This window comes from Nannospalax galili, unplaced genomic scaffold, assembly GCF_000622305.1.
Source record: "Nannospalax galili isolate Female #2095 unplaced genomic scaffold, S.galili_v1.0 scaffold44, whole genome shotgun sequence".
NCBI classification, from domain to species: Eukaryota; Metazoa; Chordata; class Mammalia; order Rodentia; family Spalacidae; genus Nannospalax; species Nannospalax galili.
In genome coordinates, this window is record NW_008355789.1 from 5,746,656 (window position 1) to 5,754,390 (window position 7,735).

At 36.2% G+C, this 7,735-nt stretch overlaps 1 protein-coding gene across 9 annotated transcripts in view; it reads right to left on the reverse strand.

The window, feature by feature from the left end:
- The window catches only part of Btbd10 (BTB domain containing 10), a 57,301-nt gene that overhangs the window by 22,940 nt on the left and 26,626 nt on the right, over window positions 1-7,735 (reverse strand). The window lies entirely within an intron of this gene.

Below are 7,735 nucleotides of genomic sequence, written 5' to 3' on the forward strand. Positions count from 1 at the left end.
GGACAAAACAAAAAGGAGGACAAAAACCAAGGGACAAATAGAAAATAGCAAGATTAAGAGGTCAAACATCATAAGCGAATTATTTAATCTATTTACCTGTATAGAAAAGCAGGATCTAACTACTATACCCCACCCACTATATCCTACACTTTAGGGGATGGAGAGATGGCTCAACAATGAAGAGCACTGGCTGCTCTTGCAAAGGACCTAGGTTGAGTTCCCAGAACCCATATGGCAGCTAACAACAGTCTATAACTCCAGTTCTAGAGGATGTGATGTCTTCTTCTAACCTTTGTGGGCAATGCACGGCATGGGTTCACTGACATACATGCAGGCAATACACTCATACACATAAAACTAATTTTTTTAAACAAAAGAAACACTTTAAATATAAAGGTAAAAAGGCTCTGTATAAAAGGGTGAAAAAGGTATTCTACAAGCATTAGAACAAGGACAATGGTAAGGCAGAGCTCAAAGACTATTACTAAGTTATTCATAAGAATAAAGGAGAAAATTCATTAAAAGCATGTAACAACTCAAATGCTTTTCTGCTTCATAACTAGATTTCAAATTATACAAGGAAAATTGATAAAATAAGAAATAGCTAACTCCACAGAGATTTTAACAGCTTTTTATTACTTATATATTTACTTATTTACTTATTTTGTGCTTTAAATCAGTATTCATTCATTCATTCATTCATTCATTCATTCAAGTGTTGAGGACCGAACCCACAGTTTCGTACTTAGTATGCACTTTACCCATAAGCTGCACTCTACTGCAATACTTAGCAGAAGTAGAAATCAACTAAAGGGATTTTAATAACCTATCAATCCACTTAACCTAACTGACATACAGATCATCTCACAGAACAATGGCAGAAAATTCATCCTTTATATGTGCACACAAACATTTATCATGACAAACCAGACTCCGGGCAATAAAGAAGATCTCAATAAACTTAAAAGAACTTAATAATACGAAGTATTTCTTTGATTACAACAGATTTAAAACTCAAAAAAAAAATCTGGAAAATACCTAAAGACTTATCTAAAATTTGGAAAATACTTAAAGACTTATCTAAATGAAAAGAGAAAATTAAAAATCCAGAACAGAAAGAAACTAAAAATCACCCCACATGTCTGTCTGTGATGCCACGGCAGTACAGCAGTATTTAGAAGCCAATTAATGCACTGACTTCCAATAGCAAGAAAAAAAAAGGTCTAAGAAAATGACCTGTTTCTAGAAAACAAAGCACAAATTGAATCAAAAGTAGGGAAAAAAAGATCACAGTGAAATCAATATAATTAGAAAACAGAAAAATGAGAGAGGGAGAGGGAGAGAGAGAGAGAGAGCGCAAAGCTTTAGAAGATGAGGAAAATGAGCAAGCCTCTATCCAGATCACTTAGGAAAAATATTGAGAAGTTACAAATGACCATGATCAGAAAGGACAACAGAGACCACAGACACTGAGCGAATAATAGCGCAATAAAACCTTTATGCCAAAAAAAGTTAACAACTTAGAAGAACCACAAACTCAGACTTAACCAAAGCTCACTCAAGAAGGCACGGATAAGCAAAGAGTTCCATACATAGTAGAGAAACTGAATTTGAAATTTAAATATTCCTTAAAAAAACCCTGTAGTTCCAGATGGCTTCACTGGTGAATACTTCAGACTTAATATGCCAAATTTTCTCCCAGTTCTTAAAGACAGTTCTTCCCTTCTCATTCTGAGGTCAGTGTTATCCAGACAATAAAAACAGACAAAAACATCAAGAAAACTATAAACCTTACAACAGGTGTGTATTCTAAAAATATTTTTTGGTTTCCAATAATAAGTGAAAAGATAATACCATAACCTAAAAGAAGTTTATCTAGAACTGCAAGATTGGGTGAATATTCCATTTTATGTTAATAAAGAAAAGAACAGGTATCTCAATATACAGGAAATATATTTGAAATCCAGAACCAAAATCTGAAACAAAACAAAACAAAACCTCAGAACTTCATCAACCAGATAAAGAATATCTATACATCACATCTGAAACAGTCTCTGCCCCAGGAAAAAGGAGCAGAGCGAAGTCAGGTTGCTTTGCATTCTCACCAGTTCTTGACAGTGTTCTTAAGATGCCAAAGTACTGGAGTCTGGATCTGCAGAGCCTCCCTATGTTAAAGGCTTGGTCTCCGCCTGCGCACTACTGGGGGCTGGTGAACCCTTAGGAGATGGGGCCTAGTATAAGGAGATATTAAGGGCATCCTGGGGATGTGTCCCTGAAAGAGATTCTGGAACCCTGGTCCCTCCCTCTCTCTTTGGCTTTCTGGCACCATGAAGTAAGTAAGCAGCCTCTACTGTGTGCTCTTATAAATGTCCTATGCTATCACAGACCCAATCCACAGGTTCAGGTGATTATGGACCGAAGTCTCTGAAACTGTGAGCCAGAAGACTTATTTTCTCTTTATAAATTGATTATCTCAGGCAGAAGACATTCAGATTGGTAAATAAGTAACCTGGGGGTTGGAGAGATGGCTCAGCGATTAAGAGCACATAGTGCTCTTGCAGAGGACTGGGGTTTGTTTCCCAGCACCCACACAGCAGTTCACAACTTAACTGTTCTCAGAACCTTTATATGCACACAGTGGCACACACATGCCTGCCTTTATACACACACACACACACACACACACACACACACACACAAATTTTAAACAGACCGTATCAGGTACTGATGATAGCATGTATATGAAATGGAACTCACATTTGTGGAAAGACTATATGGTTAAAAGCAGTCTTGAAACTGTTCTAGAAAACAACCTATTTCTTATGAAGTAAAACATACACTAGCCACATAACCCAGATACTTCATTATTTATCAAAAAAAAGAAACGTAAACCTTTGTCCATAAAAATTACTTGTATATACAAATATTCTTAGAAGTTTTATTTGTAACAACTCAAAACTGCAAACTTCCTAAACGTCTGCAGACAGGTAGCTGAACTATCTGTGGTACACCCCTACAACTAAATAAGATTCAGTAAGAATGAACTATTTTTCACAAGTTATATGTTATAACAAGAGCTATGCTCAAGAGAACTGTGCTCAGAGAAAGAAGGTAGACATAAGAAAATACTACCTGAAATCCTAGGAAATAGAGACAAATGGGCAGCATAATGCTGTGGTTTGAATGAGAATGTCCCCAATAGGCTTCAAGTATCTGGATACTTGGTCTCCACTTGATGGTACTGTTTGGGAAGGGTCATGGAACCTTTAGGAGGTGTGGCCATGCTGGACAAAGCATGTCACTAGGAATGGGCTTTGAAAGTAGTCACGCCCAAGTTCCAGTCTTTCCTCTGCTTCCTGTGCCTGCTTGAAGATGTTGAGCATTCAGCTTCCTGCTCTGGCTGCCTCCTGCCATGCCTCCCCACCATGATGGACTCCTATCCCTCTGGAACCATAAACCCAAATAAAATCTTTCTTCTGTAGTGGCCTTGGTCCTGGTGTTTATCATAGCAACAGAAAAGTAACTAATACACATAAGATGCACATAACTAACATACTAAGCCACAGATTGGTGGCTACATGGACATGGGGGACAACACTCGAAAGGAAGAGTGTTAAGGAAACCTTTGCACGTGATGTATATGTTCATTATATTCAAGGTGGTCAGGTTTTATGAGTACACACAATATTCATACTTATCAAATTGCATACCAAAACAGAGCCCTCTTGAGACTACCCTACAAGGAAGCTACTATCGAGTCATTTTATTTTGACTTAGGTAATCAAAGCCAAGTGTTCTGTTAAGTCTTTTCATCCCATGCTCTTCTCACTGAGTTCACTGAAGTCATTCTCATCAACCTACATATTCATGCAGTTTTATGAGTCATAGTCTCAAGACACCAAAAGCATTTATTTCAGCAATCAGATTTAAAATCAGATTCCCAACTGGCCACCACTTGAAAAGCTTACAGACCAGCATTTATTACCCACTAAAGCTATGAGAAAAACCCAGATCAGATCCCTTAATCATGAATCCTTCCAGATCACAGTTTTCATCAATTAGAAAACATTACTGTTACCATCTCTAGTCATGCAAATAAACCCAACATAAGCAAAAAACAAACAAACAAACAAACAAACAAAACGGTCAAAATACCTGCATTTAAATTTAATGAGCTGGGGCTGGAGAGATGGCTCAACAATTAAGAGCACTGGCTGTTCTTGCAGAGGAATTGCATTAGGTTCCCAGCACCCACATGGTGGCTAACAACTGTCCAGTTCCAGGGGATCCCACACCCTCTTCTGGCCTATGCAGATATTTCAGATATATATGGTGCACTTACATACATGTACACAAAACACTCATACACATAATAAAAATTATTTTTTCATTCAATATTTAATGAACTAATAATGCTTCTCATTTATTTACGTAATACTAATTTATCATTTAATTTCAAAGCCATGCTGTAAAGTCTCTAAACCTAGGATTGGGGCTACAGCCCAGAGGTAGAGTGCTTGCCCAAGATCTGTGAGGAGAAATCTAAGGGTCTAGTTTTGTTCGGTGAAACTACAGACTCCTAAAACATAACACAAAAGTAATAATATATAAAGTTTTTAAAATCCAACTCTAAACACTACTGCAAAGTTTTTAACCCAAACTATACCACTTTCTGAATGGATAATATGCCAGGGTATAGTCATACAATGGCACATCACTCAGAAATTTTAAAGTATATAAACTATTGATAAGTGCAACTATGTAAATGGATTTCAAGAGCAATATATTGAATAAAATCCCCAAAGTTTATGTATTCTATAATTCTATTTAATGTTCTCAAAATGGCAAAATTCAACTCAGGGGTTGACAAAGGTGAAGCTGGAGAGAGAAAGTGTAACTACAAAAGGGTCCATAAGAAGTTTTTCTGTGGAGCTGTTACAGTTCTGTGTCCTGACAGTGATGGGGTTTATACATTAAAGAATAATAATGAACTCTCTTACACAGTTAAAAGAGTTACGATAATTTTAAAAAGGTTACTGGAAGAACTGAAAGTAACTGGAATAGCCTCAAAGAGAGGGAATGTAAAGATAAGTGAAAAGACAATTAGACAACTAATTGGAGAAGCCAATATAAAAATACACAAATTCTTAAGAAAACAGAGGAAAGAAAACTAAGACCTAATAAAAGAAAAATTTTCAGAAGTAGCTGACAGTAGCATTCATATCAGGAAACTGACACACAAAATTCCCAATATCTACACTGTGACTGGCACTCATTTATAGATAAGGTCTTTATGTAGTAGAGACCTGGCTTACCTATGCATGATAGCAGTAACTGTTGTTTGAGGAGTTACACCTTACTTAATTTCAAATACTTCCACCAATTATATCATAACCCAGTATATCTTATTAATGTTTATGGAGAACAGCTGAAATTTCGGGGCATGCCTAAAAATCTAAGCATTTCACTATTTGTCTGAAATCATGTAGTTGAGTCTGTGATGTGATCCAAGGAACCTAATTTCAGAGTTCATGTTGCTAACCTCAAGTAAGTTTGACTTGTATTACTTACTTTTCTATTGCTGTGATAAAATGCCATGACCAGGGCAACTTATAGAAGAGTTTATTTGGCTTATGGTTCCAAAGGGCTGAGAGTTCATCGTGGCAGGGAGGAAGAGCAGAAGGCAGCCAGAGCAAAAAGCTGAGAGCTCACATTTTCAAGGACACACAGGACAGACTGGAAGTGAAGCAAGGCTACAGACTCTCAAAAGCCCACCCCTGTGGCATACTTCCTCCCACAAGTTTCCTTAACATTTATCTAGAGTTGACCCAAGATTTCTCTTAAATTCTTAGTTCTTTGAGTTTATACGACATCTACCTTTTCAGCTTTTCTCTTGGACATATGAGAACTGAAAATAACATTCTGGTATACAGCACAGGGCTTCTACTCTACCATTAATGGAGACTGGTTTTTATGGGGGTAGGGGAGATAAAAGCAGCCATACTGCCTGCTATTTTGTATCAAGTGCACTGACAACCACCCTCGGGTCTTTTTTGTAGGTAGTGTTAAAGCCATGCCACTGCTGTTTTACAAGCCTTACATAAACCCTCAGAGTTCATTTACATTTAGTCCAACAATCCAATCTCAGAGATCATATTGGATCACTCAGAATGTTATTTACTATTTCTTTATTGTTGTGTGTAAATTTGGTCATCGGTTTTTTCCAAATAAGTAATAAAACAAAGTACAAAGTTAGCCTCCTAAGACCAATCAACCTTTGACTATGGTCATTCAAAGTCAAAATTTGGTTTATTAGCACAACCAGTGGTAAGAGTAGTTCCCTCACCTATCCTTATACACAAGGATATTTTAAAAATCTCTCCCCCCACCCCTCCCCCACTAAAAGTTAAACTTAAGTCCAAACATATTATATTTACACTCATTATGCTAACTGGATAAGAGAAAATTTAAAGCTGGTCTGACTATTTTTAACAACTTACTTCACAACAGTTTTCATCTAGTCTTTTTCAAGCTAGTCATATATTATCCTCTTCATTTGTGTTCCAAAACGTTATGCCTGCTTTACAATCAGGCCCAGAATATGTCATCTTTTGGCGGTTCTTATATTCTTATAAAACCTTCAACGATCACAAAAAATACCAGTTTAAAAAAATTTTTAGACAGGGTCTCACTATGCAGCCCTGCTGTGCTGGAACTTGCTGTGTAGACCAGGCTGGCTTCAAACTCACAGAGATCTGCCTATCCCTGGTCTCTTGAGTGCTGGGATTAAAGGCCTGAGGCATCATTGTTAAACAAGCAATGCAATTCCTCGAATAACGTGCCTGTTTACCTCAGGTCTTCCTATATTGGTTCCTTTGCCTTTCTTAGCGAGGTCTGCTTTTTTTTTGGTGTTAATGGTGGCCTGCTCTTCCTCTGACTTAGAAGCTTAGAACTGAGGTCCCTCCTTCATTTTGTACATCACTGTTATACTTTCCTTGATACCTTCTTTCAGTAAATGTAATACAAGAAATCCTTTAGGGTGGGTGTTCACATTTTTTAATGTCTCCTTTTATTTAGACTCTAGTTTCCCTGATTTTTAAAAAAGAATTTTAAAAATATTTTATGGCTATTTGCTTCATTTAAAGATATTGTGCATTTATTTTAAGAATTCAAGTTCAAATTAGATTAAGTCAGAAAAATTTCAAGATTATATTTTTACTTAACTCCTTAAGACAGCCTCCGTTCTGAAAAAATTTGTGCTATGGAATCATGCAGATCATTTCTTTGATCAAGTTTTAGAAGAACTAAAATCGATTAAATTACAAAGTATATATGAAATACTGTGTAACCCAATTATGCTATAGAAGATGATTTCATGAAACAGAGAATGTTCAGAATTTTCAAAAGGTACCTTATATAACAAAATATACAGCAATATCTGGAAGTCATTTTTAAGTATACATGCATGATTTTACATACACACATGCGTGTGTGTGTGTATTTGGTTATGTACCAAATGCCTTAAGTGGTTTCCTTTTAATGGAACACCTTGATTTTTTTCTATATTTTTTGTGCTTACTAAATTTATGTAATAAATATGTAGCACTTTCATAAGACAAGCATATTATCTGAAAAGAATCAGCAGAACTAGAGAAAAGTATCCTAAAAATTGTAAAATAAAAATGTCTAGCTTAAATTCTTTTTATAATTTTATTACAATAACTAGCTTAGGAAA